The sequence below is a fragment of the Dicentrarchus labrax genome, unplaced genomic scaffold (genome assembly GCF_905237075.1).
Source record: "Dicentrarchus labrax unplaced genomic scaffold, dlabrax2021, whole genome shotgun sequence".
NCBI lineage: Eukaryota > Metazoa > Chordata > Actinopteri > Moronidae > Dicentrarchus > Dicentrarchus labrax.
In genome coordinates, this window is record NW_026136703.1 from 24,574,767 (window position 1) to 24,601,748 (window position 26,982).

The following is a 26,982-nucleotide window of genomic DNA, read 5'->3' on the forward strand; positions in this document are numbered from 1 at the left end:
CACACACTAGTTTAAGTCACATGGGTTTCCAAACAGTATTAAATCCATCAGTGTTTCATCCAACTGCCTGCAATCCACTCACAATCATTCATTTAGACATTACCACAGGCTGAGTCACTCCATAGCACCCTTCCTTTAACGAAACAACACTGTATTGGTAAGAGTGTTACATAAATCAAATGTGCTGCTTTCACAGTGAAAGGTTGTAGCGTTTGCCTGCATCATTGCACATGTTCAGCAGGTAGATAAATGCACACACACACACACACACACACACACACACACACACACACACACACACACACACACACACACTCATTTTATATTCGTGATTTAAGGCTGAAGACGTTGTTATGGAAACAGGAGCTTGATGAAAGTCTAATGAGTTTTTCTCCTGAAAATCTGGAAGCTTAAATAAAGTTTTAATTCACCTGCAACATTATTAAAAATAAATCAGAGCTCAAATGAGAAAGATATTCCTGTTTGGTTTGATTGCTTAGAATAATAAAAAGCTGCAGTTCGCTTAAATTCCTGCTGAAATTAAGAAGGATTTAGGTTTCGTTAAGTTGAGTTTTGGGTTAGGGTTTTTCTGTCAAATGCTACTGACCTGTTTGGAAAAAAAGCAACAGTTTAAGAATATACATATATTTTAAAGCACTGCAAATAAGGTGTGATGATACAACCTTAATATAGCAAACAACTATTGTCTATGTATAGATACAATGGATCACAGTGTCACACTCCCTCTGCCTGTGTTGCTATTGCAGCCTGTCTGTGGTTTGTTTCTATAGCCGGTCTGCTCTGTGTTCCACTTGAGTAGAGCGAGTTGGTGATTGTTGGAAAGACTAACAAAGACTGAGTTTTATTTTGTTTTATGTGTATGACACTTCTGTTCACAATCTGAGACTGTCAGTGGCAAAAACAAGCACTTTTAGTGGACACACTTATCCCCAAGGATTACCATTAGCTTATGTTGTGGCCATAGTAGTCCTTTTCATGAATATCTTCACATCTAACTCAGTGAATTAAGGGTTTATTTCGGCCAAACCAGCGTTGAGTGATCGTTGTAAAGACTGTTGAAAGACTCACAGAGACAGTTTTGGTGAGTTTTATTTTGTTTCTGTCCAATTGTTTTGATCTGAGATGCTGGTGCTCTAGTGCAACATCTTGTATACAGCTCGACATTGTGTATATATAACTGTATCGTGTATATGTAAGTTAATTAATGGGTTCAGAGATACTGAACATACTGCTCTAGTGTGGTGGTTCTCTCTAAAAGCTGACCATAATCTTCTCTGTTTCAACTGTCTTCTCTCTATTACGGAGTGTATTTATCTTTAGCCTGCAGCCAAAAACCTACATCAGTTTCTATTGACAACCACAAAACATCATATACGTCCATAATACTATAATAAGAAAACACTGTTTAAGGAGAAGACTTTTTTTATTTTTTCAATTCCATGACAAGATCAAAACCAATAATATGTTGGTGTGTCTCTCAATACTTTCTGACTTCCTGTCTGTGGCTCTCAGCTCTAAAGCTCATTGGTTCCTACACATTTTATTTTTTGTAACTTTTTATAAAATTCTCTGTATTACTAGTGGGGGTTCCTGACCCCCAGGTTGGGAACCACTGCTCTAGTGAGAGCAGCAGGATGGTGTATGTGGGATTGAGGTCATGGTAATGAAGGAACATGTCACCCAGTGCAACAGTTTGACTCATTTATGTGTTTTTAACAACAATGTGAGAACATCTTGTTAGCTGATACGTTCAATCTTTTGGTTTTGGGATTTGTTGACAGCATTAATATATGAATAATTCACCTTTAACCTTTAAGAAACAAACCTCAAAAACTCAAACTTGTCTCTGATTGGAGGATGTTGATCCTAAACAGGAATCTTACATTTGAGGGTTTTTATGACAGACTATCAGTTCATCAGTGACTACCTGCCCGTGTCTGTAAATAATACAGCAGAGAGCAGCTTGGATCAGCCAGGTGAATATTTATGGAAGCCTTTAATACTCCAGAGTGATTCTGGGAAGCCCTTAGAGCAGATTCCTAGAAAGCTGCCTGTGGTTGTATGTAGCTGCACATCCAGTCCTCTGAGCTGCCTGAGAGTGGAGGGGAAGGAAAGTATATTTGGTTGAGAGAGAATGCTGCAGGTATGCACTGAGTTCCTAATCGTGGGGTTTTTTTCTTCGCCTAAGAAGTTCAGAAAATGCTGCATGACATTTTAGAGAAGAAGAAATTATACTATTTTATGTCTCTGAAAAACAGAGCATCCAATCTGGAGATGTTATCATTATGTCAAGCTCTGAGTTAACTTACCCTCCATCCTTCCACAGTTACCACAATTTAATGCAATCAGTCTTTTTTTTTTTTTCCGTGTGTCACTTTAAATGGGATGGAGTTTTATTTTACAACCTTTTCATGAGCAAAAAGGAAAGTCTGCAAGAGAAAGTTTGAAATGATATTTGAGAAGAAATTGCAAATGATCTTTTTCCCATCGCTATTGGTGTGAGTCTGACAGGCAACATTTGTTCTTTCCCTGCAGACAGACAGCTTGCTGCAGGAGCACAATGCGAGTTTTTAAAAAGTATCACAATCAAGATAAACTATTCATACCACAATGTCAAAACTAATAATTGTGCCTGGAATGAAGCCCTAAAAGTCAAGGGTTGTATTATAGCCTCAAATATATAGCCTATATACGCGTATGTGTATATACATGTGTTCCTTCCTTGTTTTTATTTTAATTAGTTTTACATATCAAAAAACATAATCAGTAGGCTGCTAGGAATCACTGTGTATTCATAAAGAAATATGAGCAACAAACTGGGAAAATGAAGATGAGAGAGAGGGGGGGAGTGGATGAACAAAAAGCCAATCCAGACAGTCTAAAAGATAGAGACGAGAAAGAGATGCATTAAAAAGGGCCAATGCATTAAACAAGCCAACATGTTTCAAAGTCTTCGGGATTGGGAAACAGTCACTTGACCCCACTAATAACATAACAGGTAAAAGAATTAGCAGCAAACTGTACAGTGAGTAATAATCAAAGGCAAAATGTCAAAATGATTTTGGACTTCAGTAAGTGTGGCTGCTGTCAGAGTTTCAATTGGGATAATAGCACTACAGTCTGTCACTCCATCTAAAGCTTACAAAGCTTATCTTTTATCTAGATATTCTATGTTGTTGGTCATTGTTGCTTTATATATATATACACACACACATTGTATAAACGTCTGTATGTATGCATATAATAGCTCTGTTATTTCTATTGGAACTGTGTATACAGTTAAGAGAAACTTAAGTATGTATAAGTATAGTATTAAGTATGTGCTCACATACTTGCCAAATAAATTCTGATCACACTGAGCCTGTTGTTCAGAGGGTTAGGGTTGATAGGGTTAAACCAACTGGAGTCTGGTAAACAGTAGATGATTTTTAAAAATGAAATTTCAACAGATGGCGCCATTAAACCTCCTCACATCCACCTTTCTCTCCTACCAAACTCAAGCCAAACAGAGATTTCAGAGTGCAGGTGTGACAAGAAGGATGCACTTCAGTCTGATTATCACTTTTTCTGAGTGGTGTCAATGCTGGTAGACACACACACACACACACACACACACACACACACACACACACACACACACACACACACACACACACACACACACACACAGATAAACCTTTAACCCTAACACCCTTTGACGAAGTGAGATCCAGTGGCAGGTGGATCTTGTCTTTTACTTGTAGTTAAAGTTAAATAAGTTGCTAATAATAATAGTCTTGTATTAGTGTCAAGCTCAACACAGATATATTATCCCCTCATTAAGATAAGTTGTTATGGTGGAGGTCTATCGCTGTAGTGATCCTTTCCATAAGGTTGTCAGACAGAATAACAATCTGAGCCTGTCAGTGGAAAAAACAAGCACTTTAAGTGGACGTACTTTTGACAGGCGCAATTTCCCCGATTATGTTGCAGTGATTGCAGACTGTTTTGACGCTGCTGACTAAGGTAATCTACTGGACCAATTCCAAAACTTTCTGTACCTACATATTAGCAAGCAACTATTATAGTTGAAACTAAAGTAAAAACTAAAACTAGGTGAAATTGTTAGCTGAAACAATATTGTGTACTCACAAAACTAACTAAATATATATACACATATACAGAAAATGTCTAGCTTTAACTGTGCTTATTGAGACTGTAATGTCAAATTGCCTTGTACAAAATGCTGTGTTTGTATTATAATACCTATTCTGAACTTCTTAAATCTTGCCAGTGACAAATACTCCCATATTATATCAAAAACTAACACTGAAACTAGTACAAACTAAACTGAAACGTGCAAACTCACTGTGGAAACTAACTGAAACTAAACTGAATGAAAAAAAAAAAATAAAAAAAAAAAAATAAGAATAAAAATTAATTACTCTGCCTATGTCACTTAGACACACACACATATATATATATATATATATATATATATATATATATTATTGATTTCCTGACCAGGTAAAAAAATTTATATCAGAATAACAGAATAATAATGGGGTGGAAAATCAAAACAATGACCTGAAAGACGCTAAACCGTAGAGTTCAAAGGAACTGCGGATTCAGGGGAAAATTCTCACTTAGAGCGACTCCTTACACATTACACATAATCATTTCCTCCATTGTTAACATACAAACAACCAAAACTGTGAAGTCAGCCTCCAAATCCAACCAAGCGAGTTTTCATACAAAAGCTCAGTGAAAATGGATTTGGCACCATGAGAATGAACGACGCACAGATGTACAGTTTCTTATAACACAAGATGTTGATATCCATACTTGTCACGTCAGTCTATATGAAACAGGCAACCTGTAAATTAAGATGCCCAGTGTTGTCTCATTTCCGTCTAAAGCAGATAGAGAGACTCAGACTTTTTCCTGATTGAATGGCTTCCTCCTTTGTGTTGCACACTATTCCCTGATTTTACTCTGGATTTCAATTTCCATCACATCTGGACACTGAAAGGCCCCTTTTGTGCAACGAGAGAACAATGAAGAGAGCGAGAGAAAAAAGATAGAGAGTGAAAAAGAGGAGTTCGAACCTTTCCGAATATACTTTTACTACCGCCAAACTTATATTAACCTCCTCCTGTTCCATTGTCAGAGATAGTGCAGTGCCAACAGAGAAAGAAAGGTCAGAGCTGAATAGTGTCATAGCTTTCGTGAGGCAAGGAGAAGCCCGCTCGGTGCATTAAAGTGTCTGTCAGTTCAGATTGAAGACAGTTATTTGGGAAGGAATAAGAAAGAGAGAAAAAAGAAATGTCTAATAAAAAAGGGTGATGGATAAAAAAAAGGAAACTCTACCTTTTTGACAGTAGGTTCACCAGTAAAGCCACAGTCAAATGAAGGGTATTAAAGCCTCCTCGGATGAAACGTCTGATTTGCTTGCATGAGTATTCATCTGTCACCTCTCCCTGTTTCTCCTATAAAGCCCTCAGGATTTTAAAAGTGCGTTTATTAAAAGTGAGCAAACATACCTCTCCGGTTACAGCTCTGTGCTGTAATAAAACTGTGTTTACTGTATCAGTCACAGAATTAATGAGACTAAATGGTTGGTGGAGTTTATCTGTGGAGATGAAGCAGATAAGCTGTTCTGAAAATCTCCAAAGTTTCGTGACTCGGCGACTGTAGATCAGTGAAACAAGAAAAGTTACAGCAACAGGAGAAAAACTGACGTTTAATACCAAATTCAGAGCAAAAGTCCAGTTTCTATGATGTGAAAATCTACAAGCACAACCTATGTTTGTATCACAACTGACCTGTGTGATTTGGATTCGTTCTAGAATTCCTTTCCTTTGGCTGCCTCATGTCTTTATAATCCTGCTTTTTCACATAATTCAATGTCATTTAGATATGAATCCTTTTTATTAGATGTGGGCATGACTTGAAAGCCCGCCCAAGGTTGTAATGATAATATTTAATACGGTGGACCTTCAGACGATTAATGTACTGTGTGTTACTCCATGTTCTTAGATGCTGAAAACAGTCAACCATAAATTACCACTCAAGGCCAAAAATCTTACAGAGCTGATCGGTCACATGCAACAAACTCATGAGCTTTTTTTGGTGACTCAGCAGGTTGCAGAGAAGACTGTTCTTCAGTGATGAAGCCCCGCTGTTCCTCTACCACTATGTTTGCTAAAACCTTCAAATACTTAAAGGTCCAGTGTGTAACATTTAGGAGGATCTATTGACAGAAATTGATTATTCATAGGTATGTTTTCATTAGTGTATAATCGCCCAAATGACATCTAAATTTAGGAATTGTTGTGTTTCCACCATGTTTGTACATTAGCATGTCCATGATAGGTTCTCCTACACACTGGTCCTTTAAATAAAACCTAATAAACTCTTCTGTTTTGATGGTACTGGTCACCAGGTGGAAACAACTTCATGGTGGACAAATGTTGCTCTGTGATTAACACGTGAGCAAAAGGACAGTTCAACACATCAAAACTACATGTTTCTCCTCTTCCCTATAATGCTGTTTATCCATCTAGATTTCTTTGGGCGTGAGTTGGAGATATCAGGCTGTGGAACTATTTTCTTTCTACATATCACCGTGCAGAAGATAACATGCACGAGAGCGAAGGATGTAAGCATTAATGGCGTCCTCTTCGACTGAGCTGTTAGCTATCTCATGCTAGGTGACTAAGGTAACGTTCAGCTACGGTTGGCGGGTGTAGTTTTTTTTTAATAGTTCCTACATGAAACTGCTCACAACAAGGTCTGTGGATTATCAGGAGTAACCAGGTTGTGATTTCTGGAAAGAGACATTGCTCGAGTCCACCATCAGACATCTCTACAGCCGATGTCTCCAAAACTCAGCAACTCACACCAAAACAGTCTAGATGATAAATAGAACTACAGTTTTTATTTTGGGTGAACTTTCTCTTTCACACAGCTTTTATACTTTAGGAGGGCGTCTGATTCTGAAATGCTGTACTCTGTATTGAGAGGCCTGCTGAAGAGGTCCAAACTCCATCAACAACTGTCTAATGTTTTGACTGGACCCAAGAGCAGACACACAGACAGGATGGATGGTTTTAAGGGTCTTTATTCCACACACACACACACACACACACACACACACACTGGGGGGGACGAGGGGCGGCCACAGCAGGAACAGGCAGGTGAATTGGCTAAGAGACTGGAGACACAGGGAGACACGGAGGCACTGGAGAGCTGACTCTGGAAACTGAACTGCAAGAGAGGGTCCCTGGAGCTCAGGAGAGAAATGGTCAGACTGAGGAGCAGGCACAGGAAAATCACTAGCAGACTTACAGTAGCAAGCTAAACACTGGAAGGAGCCACGAAAGTTACCACCAAGTTGGCTGAAACAATCTGGCCATGAATGGAAGGAAGACCGGGGTTCTTGAGGGCTGAGGCCGATGAATTGATTGAAAGCAGGTGAGACAGCGCACAGGTGAGGTGAATGGAGGCCGCACCCACATCAGATACACACAGGGAAGGAGGAGGAGTAAAGGGAGTAGGAGGGGAGCAGAGCCATGACAAAAACTTTATTAACACTTCCATGTTGGAACAGATACGCTGCATCACAAGTTACATTAGAGAGAAAAAAGGTACTTTAAACTAGAATTATTAAGATGGAGTTTTTGCACATGCACTCTGTTCTCTCTGATGGGACGCCATGTTCCCTCGTCCTCTGTTTGCATTTTCTTCAGCAGCATGCGTAGGAACCACAGCCAACTTCCTCTTGTCTCTTATTTTGGATATGATTATCCTCTTTGTTGTCATGTATTAGGTTGCTAATGCTAATTTAAAATATGTATTGCACAGCAAACAGGGTAAAGATGATGCTTTTGACCTCCTGCTCTGTCTGTTCTGAAGCAGAACTTTGTGTTTTCAACGTTTCAGAACTTTATGCCACAGCTGAAAATGAGATCTTTTGTGTCTGTGTATCTGCAAACGTTGATCAAATGGAGTCAACGCCCACTGAAAGCGATAAATTGCAGCTGTTGAAACATCAGTTTTAACCCTGCTGGTATTCATTAGACAAAATGAGCCCTCTGGAGCACCATCCATTAATGACACACTGTCTTTCACACAATGCAATTACAGCCATATATACATGTTAATTGTCTTTTTACACATACACCTCATATCTTCATCTGAGCTGAATGAGTTCCAATCTGTACTCAGTTCTCTACTAACCCATTTTCCCCTTTAATTTACTAGAACTTTCTTTTAACATGTCACATTCATTATACAGTCACAGAAATGTGACACTGGCATATATTCTTTTCAAGTTTTGTCAAAAGGATGACCAATGACACTATATCCAAGTAGCACCAGAAGAAATTATTCTTTACTATGCTGTATGTTCACATATATATAAATCAATCAACTTAGCATATATATTTTACCTGTAACATCAACATACAAATATTGATGTTACATTTTGCCCATTTATACCTAAAGCTTAGTACCATGTAATGATGCACACCTGAAATGACCCACATGACGAATATCAGTGTACAGTGACTTAAAGTTCACATAAAAATCTGATTTAACTGTTCACTGTGAGGTCAACAAAAAACAAATACAAAATATCCATAGAAGTCCGAGTTAATTTGTAATTTTGTGATTTATTTCAAAATAAAAGTCTGTGCATTCACAACAAATCATCGACTTGTACAAAGAATTAAACATAAAATCTTGATTATAACTACAGAAGTATATGCACGGTAAAACCAGATATGTTAATTTAACAAAAAAAAAAACATTTTGTAAGTTAAAAAAAAACCATTCATGATCAAGTAGCTTTAGTAATTTTAAGTAACACAGACTTAATTTTTAAATTTGTATCTGTACTGTGAAAACAAAATACATAGTAAAACTACTGAATCGGGAATGTAAGTGTCACTTAAAAATGACTAGTAAAAGTTGCTTCAGCGAGAATCTTTCTGAACTGACAAAATTGAGTTTTTGCTACTTGAAATTTTCAATGTAATCTGTTTTTTTTTAGAAAATAACTGATTACCCTGTGTTGTTGTTTTTTTTATTGGTACTGCAGCAAAATTAATTGCAGGGACAAAAGAAAAGGTCTTGAGCTTTAACTTTGTTCTGAAAATAAAATGTCACAGTAACTACAAACAGTCATCTTCCTCAATCCTGCACTTACACCCTTTTTCAATACATAAAGATATAATCTCTGCTGATATTTTAAGTGAAATTCATTACATTGTATTTATCCATATCCTGACTGGATGACAGCATCAGCTAAATGCCTAAAATATCAACTTTAATTTGACTTTTATGGATAATGGATGTGTAGAGGGAGAATGTGGGGGAGGTTGTGATTCAGGTGGGAATGGTAGATTTAGAGATGAGATATAAAAGATGATAATAACATACCATATGAAACAATTTTCATACAGTGGAAAAACACGAGTTGAATCAGTTCACTTTCCTCTACACCTGAGGCCCGGGTTGGGTAAACAGCCTCGGCGTCTCCATGGCAGCAGAGTGCAGCGAGCAGGGCAGCAATGATGCAATGATGAACACCCCCAGCTCTAAATGTAGGAGTTTACTTTGGTCTGTTCTGTGTGAGCGGGCATTTCTAGAAGACACACCTGTTTGACCCACACGAGAGGTCAGATCTCATAATCATGAACGAATCACGTTCTGGTTGTGTAAGGCAAGAGGTTTCTGGGCTCGACTTGGTTGAGGGCCAACAGCCGGCTGCCGTGGTTGACCGTGGTAATCGTGTGGTCAGACGTCAGAGGATCCTGTTGCCACACCCATTTCATCCCAACTACTCCCTCATCCTGATTCTGCTGTAGCTACCAGTGAGGACACTGAGGTTATGTCCTGTTTTTTCAGGGACGTTAACACTCTTTGGGTGTTCATATTGTATCATTTTAAAACATGGTGGGCAGTTTTCAGTTGATTTGAGCGTTTTTAGACTTTTAGATTTATCAACTGAGGTACAACAGCAGTTTCCTGAGTAACAACCCGGAACCATGCTGGCAATTAGCTAAACTACGCAGGAAATAATGAAATCAGACTGTTGACGCTCAGGTAAACACTGTTGGCCCACTGATTCCAGCACATAACCCCCCATTAAATGTAGTTTTACACTTGGGTTTTTGTAAGGGTTAAACAAACAAGATACAATGTATAAATTAGTGTTACCTCGACAAGCTATCTGTTTCCCTCCTGTTATAAGTCTTTATGCTAAGCTAAGTTAACCCGCTGTTGGCTCTAGCTACATATTTCTGCATACAGCTATGGGTGCTGTCAGTCTTTTTATCTTACTCTCAGCAAAAACTGTTCTTTTAATTTGTGTTTGTTGTATTTATGTGCAGGGTTGCCTTGACGATTGTGTGTGTTTTCTACAGTTGCAGGGTATTGGGCTCTTTCAGCCACCATAGAACACTGCCCCTTAATCTTCCAAGTGAGGGTTGTTTTGTTAAAAGTTATTGGGTAGATATGAAGACTTTAATATTTACTGTCTCAGTAATGGACCCTGCACCAGAAACAGAACAATTATACTTCTGCAAATTGGTCTGGACTAGCCTGATTGGTTCATTGAAAAAAAGGCTTTTAGCAGTGCCTTCATTTATAGGAAAAGAAAGAAATCTGATGTTACAGCATCTCTTTAAATCTTCAAATTAGTCCTTCAGGAACTGCTTAAAAGAAATAAACATTATCACTGCTCAGTAAAGAGTGGAGGTCTCCACATTGTATACCGAGATAACTTGGCCAATTAAAAACGGATTAATAACTGATTGAAAACTGAGACACACACATACACACACACAATGTGAGCACATGGGCCTGTGAGCCGGATGCTGCCATCTTCTCTCCCTGAACCTCATTTGTGCCCCTCTGTTCCTGTGTGTTCCTCTGTGTGTGTGTATGTTTGTTTGTGCTTGTCCAGCGTGGGTGAGCGAGGGGCGAGTGCTAAAAATCCCATGGCAACAAGTAGATGATACACAGATACCAGTAAACAACATGAATGGAAGTGTGTCAGCATGAAAATGTGTGTGTGAGCTGTGTGTGGTTCACTATCTGTGTGTTAATCTGTAAATGTTAGGATACTCAGTGTTAGTGGATATTCTGCTCCTTTATAACCATTGAGGGAAGGAGGTGCTAAAATTCAGGAACATGACATAGTAGCCAAACCGTACAATGACTATCGAGAATACCGGCAACTGTAGACGGCATTGCTGTCCAAAGTTACAATATTTCAAACTTTTTGCCCTCTTCCGTGATGGAATTTTAAGGTCAGGTGGGTAGGATTTAGTGGCATCCGTCATCTATCACCATCTGGTACACTGCTGCCACTGCCAAGGACAAGGGCAGACTGCAGCGTATCATTCGATCTGCTGAGAAGGTGATCGGCTGCAATCTGCCATCCCTCCAGGACCTGTACGCCTCTAGGACCCTGAGGCGTGCAGGAAGATTGTGGCTGACCCCTCCCACCCTGGTCTCAGACTCTTTGAGATACTTCCCTCTGGCAGGAGGCTGCGGTCCATCAGGACCAAAACCTCTCGCCACAAAAACTTTCTTTTTCCGTCTGCAGCTGGCCTCATTAACAAGGCCCGGTACCCCCTTTGTCACTGACTCTTATACCCACCCTGTATATACAGTATGCATTACATTAATGCACCCCTGTCTTCTGCACAGTTTTCTTTTCTTATCTTATCTTTCTTATCTTTATCTATTTGTAATTTGAAAGTACTTTATTTTTCTGTGTGATTTGTATATTTGTATATTTGTATTTGTATATTTTATGCACCAATTGCACCAGGACACATTCCTCGTAGGTGTAAAAACCTACATGGCAATAAAAATAATTCTGATTCTGATCTAAGGGCTTTATGTTATGTTTTCCTAATGGGGCGGGGGGGTCATAATGGGGATGGGAATTGTGTGTACCATCAAATGACTTTAACCCTAACCCTAGCCCTTTGAGGAGTGCCTGAATTGGACCAAACAAGGTGCCAATACCCTAATTCAGCACAACCCTGACCCTAACCACAACATAACCCTAACCACAATACAACCCTAATTCTTTTGCTGTTTTTTAACAAGGGCTAGCTGTGTTTATAAGGAGATGCAGTTATGCAGGTGTTTGCCTCACCAGTATTGCTGTATGATATCAAGGTATAACTCTTGGAGAAAATGCAGAGGTCCATGCTTCCAGAGGTGGCGGTACTCAATAAGATGTAAGGGTACTGAGTACCGGCCCGTCTTAGACACTGTTTTTGAGAGCCACACAGAGCCCACCATATTTTTAACTTACCTGCATTTCTCAACAAAATGTCATACAGTGTAATATTCATAATGCAGATATTTAATGATATTCTAGTGTTTCATTTTCCCCAAAATAGAGCATCAGCTAATGGAGGAGATATCCTTGTTGAACGGGTAGTTTCTCATGAAAAACGGCTGTCAGCGGTTTTGTGTTGTGGTCAAGGACCGAAAGCAGCTCGTGTCCTGCCAGAGAATTTAGAAAAAGCCCTAAATTTCCCAGACAAGGGAAGGATTTCCACAGGACTGGAGGTACAAGAGTTCAAGGTAACCTCTCCTGCCGCTCCTCCTCACTCCCACACTCCTCTACTCTGTGGATCCAAGTCACAATTAAAAGCCGGCAAAAGCTCAAAGACTCTTTGTTATGAAACAGTTGTGAGGGAAGGAGGTGATGTAATTCGGGATGTTTTATCTTTACTTCTAGTGTGAGTGATAAATGATATTAAACATTTTCATTGATGACAGCTGTGGAATAAGCAGAGACACATTTGATTGAGTTTTAAGATAGTTCAACATGCTTTAGGAATTAAAGGTTGTAATGTTTTGTTTGAGGTAATGTACTTATTGTTTAAATGCACCCCTAACCAATGGGCTTTGAAAGGAAAGCAGCCATGCTAGACTCTTACCCTCTTTCGTCATCAAGAAATTCCAAATATGCAGAATGAGTGTCAGTGGGTTATAAACATGATCTCACAAGCTAATGTGTCCTCCTTAATGCAAATAAAGCAAATCTCGATATTTTATTCATCTGTTGATGGTTTTATAATGTATGAAAAAGTGGCATACAAATGTTGTGGATTTTTTGGCCATTTGAGGGCAGAAGAACTACACAGTTCTTCCTTTTCCTGTACTTAGATATGCTATGTGCTAGGATAATCTATGTTGAGAAGATATATAGGCCTGTATATAGTCACATCTTAAATTAGCTACTGTAAGCAAAGTGGTAGCTCACTAGCTAGATAATCTACCTCAATTGTTAGCTAGGTAGTTATATCTGAAAGCTAATGTTAGCAAAACACTAACTAATTAATTTACATAATTTTTTTAGTACACATTAATAAAACACTGCTGTAGCTAACATGCTATTTTTAATCTGTAGTCCATGTTAACAACGTGGCTGAACGTAAGCTAACTGAAGATGTGACTATATGTCGCGTTTCTCTTTTAGCCGGGCCTGAGACGCTCTCCATTCCCAGACCAGAGCGGTCTCTCACACTGAAGTGACGGTTCAACGTTGTGTGTCGGTCTTTTACTTCATGCTTTGTGACGTATCAGAGCTGTTAAGTTACTGGCAATGCAAGCCGTACATATCCTGCTGCTGCTTCACATCAAAGTTTTCCACTGTTGAACCAGAGTGGAGGCTTTTATTGTGAAACAGCTATGAGAAATGAAATGTCGGTCACAGAGTTTGTAGAAATGAATTTGTTGTGCTATCCTAAGCTCAGTTAGCCGTGCAGCTAGCTGTCCTATTATCTGCTGGACTGGCAGCTCGCAGCACAGAAGCTTTGGACTGCCGGGAGGAGGAGGTTTTCAGGGTAGACCTAGAGGATTGCTGGTGGGGATCGGCACCAGAACCGGAGACAGGTAATCGGACAGTGTAGCCGGGCTCAGCAGCGTGGCCAGCTGAGCTAACTAACTGACGGGCAGCTACATTTAGCAGCAGTTAGCAATTACAAAAAGTCCTGTAAATGAAGGCAGAGTTGTGGCAGAGCAGCGGGCTATCTGGGGCTAACCTCACACCTTTAATTGGAAGATAACAGATGGAAATAAAAAGAGCCAAGAATAAATGTGGCATTAGGAAATAAATGTCCCCTTACTTCATAGGTATATCTTTATTTTTTTCTGTATTCATTTAATATTGACGTAAATGGTCTTCCATACCCCTCCATCTTCAGGATACGTTTAGTTTTCTCGCTCAGCTCAGCTCAGCTCATCTCTCTCTCAGACGATAGATCTGGATTGATGTTAATAATCCATCGGTCCCCCTTCTGACTTAACTTGTGCTTCACCTCGGAGTACATGCAGCTGAATATTCACTCTATTACTGGAGTAATAGGCAGCAGGCAGATGAAAGTGCTGGAAATCCAGCCCCTTCTCCCCGTCTATCATTACTGCCAGAGCAGCCGGAGCACAGAGGGCCAATGAAACTAATTCAGACATGATTGAGGAAGAAAAAAAATGTGGGCAAAGGATGAATCAGCTTGCATTTGCAAAGAATTTGGACTCGAAAGAATCAGAGCGACTCCACATCGGTGCAGATACCCTGTCCGAACACGTGACACATACACACACACACACACACACACATATTTCCCAGTGTGAGGGGGAGGGCACATTTAACTTTCTCTCTCTCTCGCTGGTTTCTGTGCTACTGGAGCAAAGGGTAAAGGAGAAGAGAGGATACAAGAGGGAACACACAGTTCCTCCCTTCACTCTGGATTTTTTTGGAAAGGAAATAGTCCACTGGTGCTGCCTCGTGTCAAATAACATTATGCTGCAGTGCGTGTCAGCGACTAATATGGCCGATAGAAATATCAGAAGATAATTGAAGTAGGCAGAGAAAGAATCCATGAATCAGAACATGTATTCTGTATTTTCTAAAGGACAAAAAACTGAATGAATGAGAAAAACATACAGAAAAAAACAAAGCTGGATTCTATCAAAACTCCATTTGTTCCCACTTTGCCGCACTCTCCTCCAGCTTTTTCCTCTTCTTTCACTTTTAAAGTATCTCAAACAAAGTTGCAGTGGCTGCAAGATTTTGTTCCAATATTTCAATTAGATCCCTTTTTATTTGAATTAGTCCATATTAAAATAAGTGATATTCCCATTGAACCACTAATTATAAAAGCAGATTATTTATGGTTAAGGCACACTCGTTAAAAACAAGTGAACATCATTATTTCCCTAAATGTGGTTGATATCAGTACTTGGTATTAGGGCATATAAGCAAGACGTCACAGAACCAATAAATGCTTAATTGGATATGTGGTTCCCTTATGGATGCTATGGTTGACATATGGTTAAGGTTGAGCAACTAAAACACTTGGTTAAAGGACAAGTGTGTGGGATTTAGTGACATTTAGTGGTTGTAATTGCAAATTTCAACACCCTCACTTCACCCTTCCCTTCCAAGTGCAAAGGAGAAACTATGGTGGCTGCGAGAAACGCATGAAAAACGCAAACTGCCCTATCTAGAGCCAGTTTTTGGTTTGTCCGCTCTGTTGTGGCCTCCATGGAAGTTAATCCACCGCCTGTAGATTAAACACTTTCCACCTCACTACTACAAAATTATACTTTCCACATTGACACTGAATGGTGGACACAAACCCTGAACTGGAATTGCTGATATAAATGTTAGGGACATTGTCTGTCTTTCAGCAGTTTCCCGTTGGTAGTTGCTACAACAGATCATCTACCAGTTTTACGCAACCTTTTAACCAGGCTTCGGATCGGCAATTAGGAATGCACTGGTTTGTGCTGGGAAGCAACCTGGGGTTCAGTATCTTGCCCAAGGACGCTTCAACATGTGGACAGAAGGAAGAGGGGGTTTGAACATGTGATCAGTAGACCACCTGCTCTACCTCCCGAGCCACAGAGCTCCAGTAGTAGAATTTGTCTGTGCCACTTTCTGAGCTAACTTGGCACAAAAGGAGGGCAAGATTAATTCCTAGTTTTACTTAAAACCTCCATTATGTTGTTACTGGGCAGCATTGACAGCAGACATTCAACCAAAGGCCATAATCATTTAGACTTACCTTCTTTGGCCCTTTAGTGGCCTTAAACTATTTTAAAAATGTCAAACAAGCGCTGCAATTCACCTCAGTCAACTGATCTCATTTCAGCTGTAAAATATGCGACTGTACAACCCTGAACCTGCTGACCACCTCAGCTGCATTCAGATGATGGAGAGAATAAGTCCCAGAAATCTGAGTACGGAGACGAGGTCATTGTAAGAGATGGACAAACTAAAGCAGGATGACCTTGTAGGTGATCTGAGAGGAGTTTAGAGAATATAAATCAGAGCTGTCGAGGTTTATTCTAATCACATCCCCGCCGTGGTTGTCAAAAAACAGCACTAATGGCATAAAATGAAAATAATTATGGTACTTTTAATTGATTAGTTGGTAAATGAGCACTTTGGTGTGTGTCTCTAAGGTAAAATTAGGAAATCACGATAAACAAAACAATGATTGCATTGTATGTTTCTATTCTAACAGAGTTTAAATCTGCTCTGTGGACACTGTTGTACATTGGTAACGTATTAACTCAAACAATTTAAGGAAGAAAGATATTTGATTTGAGTAGAAGTAACTCAAGTATGATTTATTATTTGAGGTAACTTGGATGAATTAAGTTAATTGTACTAATTCCATTCAGTTAATTGAAGTTACACTCATATGCAGCATTTCCAAACTTTTAAAAAAATCTGAAAAAGTCACTTAAATGCATCTTTTTTATATAAATGTTACCACTTAAGTTGAATTTACTCAGTTTTTTTCCACTAAAGTTTAAATTATTAACCTACCTGTAAAAACAGCTGATGTACGATAAAAATAATTTACAATTAATCGATTATCAAATTGTAGGCAATTCATTTACTGTGTTTTTTTTTAATATGACTAGATTTAATTGTTACACTTCGGGGATCATTAAATATCACATCATATTTAAATGAATATTTAAGTTCACTCAAAACAAGTGAGTTGCTTCAACAATTAATTTTTAGTTAGGTTTAATTCATGTGAATGAGTGACTCCAGTTTTTTGGAGGATTACTTTATACAAATTTGGGATTCAAAATATTGCTGAATTTGGCTGAACTAAATAAAGCAAATGTGTAACTGAATGATGAGCCATTTGGGAGCTGAAAGAGCCTGCTCTTATTGCTGAGCTGAGCCAAATGATCTGGATCTCTAAAAAGAAAGAATCCCATCATTAAAAGCCAGACAAAAATCTACTGGACATTCCCAAATTCCAATTACTAACCCTTTATTGTAAATACAGAAAATTGAGTCCCCTTATGTGTGTGACATGTAATTAAAAGTAATTTGTTATAAAAGTTGATATTCAAACTTATATTTGTCCTACAGGCTGTTTGGGTATAAGTGTAAATGTTTTTTAATGCGTCAGTTCTTTTTAAAAATGTGCTCAGATTTCTAATCAGTCACCACATCGAACACCTACAACTGTTATCAGTACCTCTGGCTGCGCCTCCGGTGACGTCACCGCGCCACCATATCTTTACTTTGGCACCTCTCAGTCTGCAGGTAGAAGTAGGAAGTGGACAGAATAACACGAACAATCGCAATGCAGTACAACGACACCACAAACTAGCCTCAGAGATGTGAGTCCATTCAACACAAAAATTAACACAGTTCTGTTGCAAGGCTGCTATATTACAACAGTTTGTACAGATGTTCATGCTGTGCTGTTTTATTCCCAAAAAGGAAGCTGGAATTTCCAATGTCGGCATGAGATTTGAATTAAATTAAAGGACAAATAACGATTATTAATTTAATTTCTAAATGTATCTGTCAATTATATTTTCTATTTTCAGAAAATGGAAAAAACTGTGACGTCCTCCAACTTCTTTCTTCGTCCACAACCCACAGATATTCAGTTTACTGTCATTAGAGGACTAAAGGAACCAGAACATATTCACATTTGAGAAGCTGAAATCAGAGAATTTGGACATTTATCAAAATAGTTGGAGATTAATTTAATAGTTGACAACTAATCAGTTAATCGACTAATCATTACAGCTCCAATAGACACTGATCCCACTGCGTTTAATCAGATCAGTATCAGAATAAAAGTATGCAGAATGAAATATTAGACTGAGATTTAAACATAAGCAGAGAATAAAATAAACAAAAATAATTAAAGCTGCAGTAGGTAACATTTATAAAAAATCACTTTTTTGTCATATTTGCTGAAACTTTCATTATATCCTGACAGTAGAACAAATCTGGTTCCTCTGGCTCCTCCTAGTGCTCCCAATGGCATCTTTAAGAATCCATCGGGCCTGAATGAAAGCAAGCAATCTTGCTTTGGAAGCTGAGAATGATAGAAAAACTTGAACTTGAACTACATTTCTCGGCTCTGATTGGTTGTTTTCGTTCAGGCCTGGTTACCTACTGCAACACCAATATTTTTACCATCTTGGTGAAGCTTTTATGGGCTATTTATTGCCTTTTAATTGATAGTGACAGCTGAAGAGTGACAGGAATGGGGGGAGAGGGAGGGGGGATGACACAACAAAGGGCTACAGGTCAGACTCAAGCTGCAACGAGGACTTAGCCTGGGTACGTGGGGCGCCAGCTCTATCGGGCGAGCTATCCGGGCACCCCAGGGCTTTTATTGTATTTTATGCACACATGCTGAATTGCACTTAATAATACTGTACAAATACATACACAAACCACAGAAACAGGGGGTCTGTAGGGGCCCACAACTCATTTCTGCCCCTGATCTCCTTGAGGGTTAATCTGGCCCTGGTCATTTAGAAACAATAAACAGAAAACAGTGGCCCGGGTTCAATTCCAACCTGTGCCCCTTTGCTGCCTGTTACCCCCCCCCGTTCTCTCTCCCCACCTTCCTGTCTCTCTACAGCTGCTGCTATCAAATAAAGGCAATAAAAGCCCCCAAAAATAATCGTTAAAAAAAAATAAATGAACAGAAAACAGCTGATCCAGATAACGTACATGTTTTATTGTCTTTATTAACATCACTTCCTGCGAATGTTCTTCATCTAAATTTACTACTCTGTCTCAGATGTTGCTGTAAACTGCAGGACAGAAATGTGGCTGGAAGGATTCATATCCAAACCAAACACGCAGCAGGAGGATGGATGTGGAGAGTTTTTTTATTCACCTGTTCACAATTTACAGTTTGATAAGGACATAAATTGTCTTGCTGGATGCGGATTGGGCGCGCAGAACCCTTTTGGCCTCATTTTATTGCGCTCCATCTCTTTAAATCATTAACTCTGAGCTGCAGGGAAATCACAGATAAAGAGGTTCGACCTCAACATGTATATATATTTCCAGAATTATTATTACATGACAGACGTCTAATGAAGAAAAATAAACATAGAGCTCATCTTTGTTTGGTTTTTAACGCCATATTCCAGTGAGGTTTCGGACCCTCCTCCTCCTGTGCGCAGCGCCACCGGGCAGCTCTCCACAGAGGCGGGGCCAGTGACGTCCCCAAGTCGGCCAAACCTTAAACTTGCACTTTAAGGACTGGAGAGAGGGGATGAAGGGAAATATTAATGACACGACAGGAATGAAGAAGTTATTGGAGGAATAACGCGCCGGTACACGCGATGTCCGTTTATAGTTTCACTTTTACGCGTCTCGGTTCTTTCTGCCTCCAGTGACTGTGCAGCCGCGGCGGAGCCAACACAACCAACAAAAAGCCAACACAACTCCACAAGCAGCAGCTGATCTCTTCCTCTGGTCACCGCCTGAACCCAGTGACAGGTTTGTGACATGAAACAGTCTGTTTTCATTTCTGACTTTTCCATTTAAGAGAGGCAGAGTTTGTCCTGCGCAGCCGCTCCGGTCCGACAGGTGCAGCTCTGCTCTGCTCGGGTCCTGAACGTCAGCCCTGTAGAGTCTCTTTTATTCCACTGATGAGAAGCACCTGATTATAATGGGATTTTCTCAGCTCAACTTTCCGCGGCGCTTTGCAGCTTTTAGAGTTCAGCAATGAATTCATTTGTCTGTCAGGACTTCCTTCTGTAAAAAGGTTCAATGGCTTTAGAATAATGTATACGGGGACTTTGTCTCACTGCAAAGTCAGTTTAGTAGCTGTTCCCGAGCTTTCAGTGGCACCACACAGTCATCCTCAGCTAATGCAGCTGTCGTAGAATTGCAGGTGTTAAACTTCCAGGTGTTTTTCTTCCGTGTTGCATTAAAACTACATTTGGCAAACATCACCATTTTGACAGAAAAAAAGGACAAAGTCACAAAGTCTCGGGTTGAATAGTCAGAGACAATAGGGACGTTAGATATGGACTGACTGGCCGCCCCTCCTTTCTTTATGTGGCTGCATCTTCTGCAGTGTCTCAGAGAAGGAAAGGACCTGGGAGCCATAAAGCGGAGTCCAGACACAACCAGTATTCCACTAGCAAAATGGAAAATATATACATTTTTTTCTTGAGAAACCGGCCAAGTGGCAGCATGTATAGGAACAACAGAGACGTTCCAGGGCTCTAAAGGCTGGTGCTGATATTAAGTGCTCAATTTCAGTATCTTTATAAGGTTGCTTTACTCCACAAAATGTCAAAGAGTATTTCCTGTCAGTATTTCACTTGTACAGGATTTAAAAACACCAGAAAAAGAAGCCACAAACGTGTGAACACTACACAATTTTACAGAATAATCTTCTACAAGGAACTTCCTGTAAAGAATACATGTAATAGATATATGTCAAAAAACGTCCTATTGCTGTTGTTTCTAGTTTGCAATAAAAGGTCACTCTGTGCAGCCCTCATTAGGATGACTGTATCATCCTAGGGCTCACTGCCTCTGCTCAGTTGCACTGCAGCCACTTTGTGCACTGAATCTCCGCAGCTGATGTGCCCCCAAGATATGAACAAGTTAGCAAACCACAAAACGGCAGGCCTAAATGAATCCAATCAGATCTGTCAATTCAGATTTACTCACAAAACCTCAAGTTAATATCCCCATTAGATTCCTGCAGAGAGTTAACGTTTGTCTGCACAGCTCTAAAAGTGACTTTAATGTGTTTTCGTTTCATGTTTCTTCATAAACTTCCTGCAGTCACTTAGTTTATTACGGCATTACTGTAGTTATTCTGTAAGGGACATTTGGATTTACGTTCTAATCTTTCGACGCCGCTGGTGATTATTTTATCACATCAACAAAACCGACCCTATCTGCTCCTGTTCTCCAGGCTCTGCAGAGGAAACCAGTGAGGATGTACGCCTGTCAACCTCCTCCACAGCCTTGAGTCTGCTCATCGTGTAATAATAATCTGGCTGTTACTGTAAATACCAGATTCCTTTTTCACATGCGAATAACTGAGCTGTGGGGGAGTCAGAAAGTCTGTGTGCGTGTGTGGAAGGGAGGACGGAGGGAAGTCCTGCCGTTACCAGAAATAAGAAGTCGGACTTTAAGCACATCCCCTTCTGTTCTCCAGGCTTTCACCCACGTTGAAAAGCATTCCACCGGCCGCTGCCGAAAACTCACCAAGGTCACACTGCTCAACAACTCTTGATACCTCCCCCACCCCATCCACAGGTCGTCCACCACCCAAGATACCCGAGTACAGAGTGTAACTAAAACACGGCTGCAGTGAGCCGAAAAGCAGCGCTGCACGTGTGTTTCCTCACCACAGTCGCCCTCGTTGGTGTTTCCAGGCAGCAGGGAGAGGAGGGTGTCATGCCTCAGTTGTAGTGCAGGCACTGTGTGTAGTGTGAGGGTGTAATCACATTAAACACTGAAAGTGTTTTTTTCGATCTCTGGGGCACTCTCTGCCAACTCAGCAGCAGAGTCGTTTACAGCAGACCTGAAAACCTCCTAAAAATCCTGAAAAGGTTTCAGACTTCTGAGAAGAAAAACGGTGTAATCTGAGCCACTTGAGGTTTCAAAGAAGATTTCTTATCCGGGCCAAAAATTGTACATAAAGCTGTGTTGGACAAAATGGGATGGACTGATAGTACAGCTGCTTCCTGCTGTGATCTTAAAGCAATGGTTACCAACCTGGGGGTCAGGACCCCCATTAGTGGCCCGCCAAAGCTTCATGGTGGTTCGCCAGGCCTTGTTGATTTTAAGGCGTGTAAGAAAGCATTAAAATATACATAGTAGACCTATTTCTCTGCAGTTTCACTTATTTGAAGGAAAGTAAATGCAAAGTAAAGTAAATTGTTAAATAAATTGTCTAGATAGAACAATGGCCAAATGCCAGGGGTAAGAAAACACAGAATTTGTCAAAGAAACGTATCGTATGATTTAAAAAAAACAAAAAAACAACTTCTTGCAGTTACTGAGTTCTCTACTTGGGGACATAGTAAAGTTTTGGATATAATATGAAATATCCATAAAATATGTTGCTTAGTCAGTTAACTAAATGACAGATAAGGGGTCTCTTTGTTGGGAACCACTGGCTTAAAAGACCGTACCAGTACTTCTGCAGTCCAGTATAGAGTAGGGATGGGAGTGGAGAACCGGTTCCAATCAGAATCGTACGTTTCCAGTATTATCAATTCCTTTCATCAATGCCAACATGGTTTTCTGACAGCTGTGCATTACAATATAATAACTTGCAACGAGAAGGACTTGTGGTGAGAAGAAGAAACGGTCCAAAGCGTGACTTTTAACATTTCACACAGAAACTCAAACTACTGTAAATGTACTGTGTTCAAGCTCGGAGATAATAAAACAGTTAATAATAAACCTGTCTTGAAAATTGGTTTGGAATCAACTCAACTATTTATATAGCACCTTTCATACAAACATGCAGCCCAAAGTGATACAAGACAGTAGAAACAGTGATACAATAGAAACAATAAAATGTGAAACATTAAATAAAAAAACTAAAAGTTTGTATAAAATGCTTACCAGGGAGACAATAACATTACTCCAAAGTAAAGGGAAAAGCCAGATTATAAAGATTCACTAGATAATACTGAGAGAGGTCGCCACTCTATTATCCAGAGGCAGTGAGAAACCAAGGGCACTCTCACCGCTGCTCTAATGGGACACATAAGGAACATTTAAAAGAAAAGATCTGGCTGGAACATAAAATGAAAGAAAGTCTCAGATGTGTGGATGAGCTTTATAAACAAAGTAAAATAACTTTAAAATCAGTTCTAAAAAGATTGTGCATCCAGAGAAGTGATGTGATCCATTTTCCTAGTTTCCGTTCAGACTCTGGCATTCTGAGTCAGTCAATAAAGGAATCAACAAAGAATTGGACCAATAAGCAAAATCAATAATGGCAGTGGTATCAATAACATTGTATCAATTTCCTTCCCTAGTACAGAGCTAAAATGATGGCAAAAAATGACCTGGCAACTATTCAGTTAATACATTTTCAGGGATTTACGGATACCAGAATAAAGTGGTATCGGAGGGTTTTCATCATTACAATTACACGTAATATGGTATTGGATCTGATACCCGATACTGGTATCAGTATCAGTGCATCCTTTTCTGTTTGTTTTTTCAAGCAAAAATGCCAAAAAATATTTCATGTCAGCTTCTCTTGTGCACTGTAGTAGTTATAAGTAACTTAGATCTAATAAAAACCACTGAGGTAACGTTAGTAATAGTAATAATAATAATAATGATGATAATCAATGCAGGTTTTATTTAAGAAAAGGCTTTGCAGATTACATTCAACCCTTCAGGATGCATGCGTCATTAAATGAGGAGAAACTGAAGATGAACAAAACTATGTTTGTTTTCTGAATTCCATCTCTAACTTAATATGTAAATGTAACCCGTTGTGTCTATGATTGGACCAAATATGTTCTATTGAATGGATGGAAGCCCTGTTTACTGTTGTTGGCCTGTATAATTATAACCCCTGCTGTGCTGCTGATGAGTGATAGTCAGCTGCTGACTGCTGGACGAGTTTGACACTAGAAGGATGTTTTCACATTCATCTGCTGAAAGTGGAAAGTTTCTCTGTGCTCATTGGAAATCAGATTTTTAAGGGGCGGAGCCTACGAGCCTGACGTTGAAACTTAAAGCAATCAGTGCGCATTCATATCCAGATACATGGGCTACGATACAATTCAGGGACAATGCATTTTAATAAGGAACATATGCAATGCATTTCAATGCAATCTGACACACTTCTTAACATTTGTTTAATGTAGACATTTATTTTTCATTCTAAATTAAAATAAGCCAGTTCTATAAAAGTGCCAATGCTTAAGTGCTATTTCTCTTTATGGGAAAAAAGTGAAAGACAAATGTCACAGACTTTCAGCCCAGTTGGAGCTCAGTTGCGGCTGTAAAGTGTTTAATATCTTACGTGTTCTTGCTTGTGCTTGCTGCATTAGCATAGACAGACACCATGCTGTCGCACCATGTGACTGTTAAGGTCTGTTGTGCTACTGCTGGACTGTCTGACAGATCTTAGAAATGGACAGACTTTTGTCCAACTTTCCCTCTTCCAAACTTTAGATTTTAGATTTGATGGTGCGCTGTAGGTCGTGTCGGCGTTGTCGACGAGCCACGGTGCGTTAACGTTATTCTTGTCACTGTTGTTAAAACCAATTTCTGACTCAAAATGGTTGTGTGGGTTTTTGCTCTTTGGGGATAGCTGTGGTCGATGTTAGAGGTGTTTTTTATTGTGTTTTAAAGGCCGTTATAGCTGTACTGATTGTTGGAAGTGACAGTGTAGTGTAGTGTAGTGTGCTAGGTGGATGTTTTGTGTGAAGACCTGTATGTGTGCTTGTCCCAGAGAGCTTCAGGGTGGTTCTACATACACACAACAATTCATTCCTCCATGATGTTTGAGGATCATCTCCGGTGGAGGAGGAGGGACAAAAAGGGACAAAGAGGGATGTTTGTTAGACTCCTGACGTTGATGTGTTTCAGCCCTCAGCAGCTGTAGACCATTCCAGCCTTTTTGCTGCAATCTGTTCATGTATTGTATCTGATCATCGGTCCAACTGTGGGCATGGAAAGATGAGGATTCACAATTGGCTCCTGCAATCACAAAGCTGCAGTAAATATGCAGTAAAAATCTGATATGATCTTTCAGCCAATATTAATTTTTCATTCATTACACGAATAAAATAAGCAATAATTTTAATGAGGATCTCTTAATTGTGCATTTTAAAGAGTCTACATAGATGCTCTCTGGTGGACAAACTGTAATTCTACAGTATTAGCATTTTTGTTTTGTAAATATAAGACATTATATTTTGTGAAATTATAATCACAGGTTTGTTCTTCTGTTATTCTTCCTTAAGTAAAAGAAATGCACATAGTTCAAATAACTTCTGTCCAGAAATCTTTTGTTCATGTTTCTACATTTAAAAATCGTTTTTCTTGTTTTTATTTAATGAAATTTAATGAAAAAACAGGTCACATTTTTGTATTTTTTATATTTATGACTCAATTTCGACTTTTTACAATCATTATGGTTCATTGACTCATATTCCAATGTAGGTACTAGCGGACCTTTTCTGTTGCAGAGTTCAAAGGGTTAAAAAGGACAATGAAGTAATTGTTTCTACTCTGTCTTCTCCAGTATTTTGATTTACTATAAATTAGAAAAGTATCATAGTTTGATTGTAATAAACCAATGTGTGAAAATTCAGGTTTAATTTAATATTGTAATATAATCATTAAATCAAATATTCTACCTCTTTATCACTTTGCTTGAAGAAAAGTGAGACTTAGTAAGGATGTGGTGTAATTTTTGGAGTACGGTGCTACAGAAGACCTGTCTGGCAGGTAGACGCAGCAGCAGCAGTGACAGGGAAAATGACTCCACATCCCGACATTGTAATCAGCCTGTCTGATTCTGCTGAAGCCTCTCGCCACTCATCTCCTCCGCGATCCAGTAGCCGCTCCGTCCGGCTCCTCCCGCTCCCATGTAATCTGTCCACCTCTTCAATCCCACATAAGCCTTCTCCTCCAGCAGCTCCTTGTTGGCTTTGTGAGGCTGAGAGAATGGAGCAATAGAGGCTGGCTGATGGTTTAGCTGGGGGTCTTTGTGTTTCGGTATGTGCTGCTGGCTGGGAGCCTTGTTTTGAATGCAGGAGGGTTCCACGCTGCTTTTATACAGAAAGAAATAAACAGGCTTTTTTGATATACCGGCCTGCAAAACCATATTTTCATTCATGCTCACTCACTCGTGATATTTCTTGCTGCTGCTGCTTGCTTTGTTGAAGCCGAACACCAATGTGTGCCCTCTGGAACTTTTCATGGATGGAAGTGTTGAAACTGATATTTTTTTAAAGTGCAGCTCCAACAATAAAGATATTTATTTTGGTGAAGACAGACACACTTTTTAATCTTCTACCTTCAAAAGGTGGCAGATCTGAGCTACATGAGGATTTTTCCTCTATAAGAGATCCCATTATTATGAGATAGAAATCAGTGGAAACAGGGTCTTGGATGGACTTTCTCTTTGTGTGGACTCTGAAGGGTGTTCCAGTTGTTCATTTATGATAGAGTGCCAGTTTATTACCACATGTTTGGATTAGATGTTGAAATGTTCTAAAATGTGCATCTATCCAGCATTTACATCTAACCTCAACCCTACTGGTCAGTAGACCAGAGAGGACTAATAATAATAATAATAATAATAATAATAATAACTTTATTTATATTGAGTTTACAAAGAGTTTTGACAGACAAAGCAAAATGATTGTCGTGATACACAAAATGTAATTAAATATAAAAATACAGAATACCAAAATATAATAACAAGAGAAGAATAGAAGCCATATTAATCAAATGAAAATAGAGATGAAATAAAATAGAATAAAGTAAAAAGATATCTCACAGGGACGTTCTATCATTCCTATTTTTGATGATTTTTCAGTTTGTTCCTGAAGACTTCATATCATTGTTTTCTTGTTTTAATGAGTGCTTTTTAAAAATACCCATTTATTGGGGTCCTGGGTGTCCACAGT

At 39.3% G+C, this 26,982-nt stretch overlaps 1 protein-coding gene across 2 annotated transcripts in view; it reads left to right on the forward strand.

The window, feature by feature from the left end:
* The first annotated feature begins 19,555 nt into the window (after positions 1 to 19,555).
* Positions 19,556 to 26,982, forward strand: part of esr2b (estrogen receptor 2b) — a 32,125-nt gene continuing 24,698 nt past the window's right edge. For both annotated transcript variants that reach the window (XM_051387718.1, XM_051387740.1), the window contains exon 1: positions 19,556 to 19,834. The gene's annotated coding sequence lies outside the window, so the exon portion shown is untranslated. The remainder of the gene's footprint in view (positions 19,835 to 26,982) is intronic.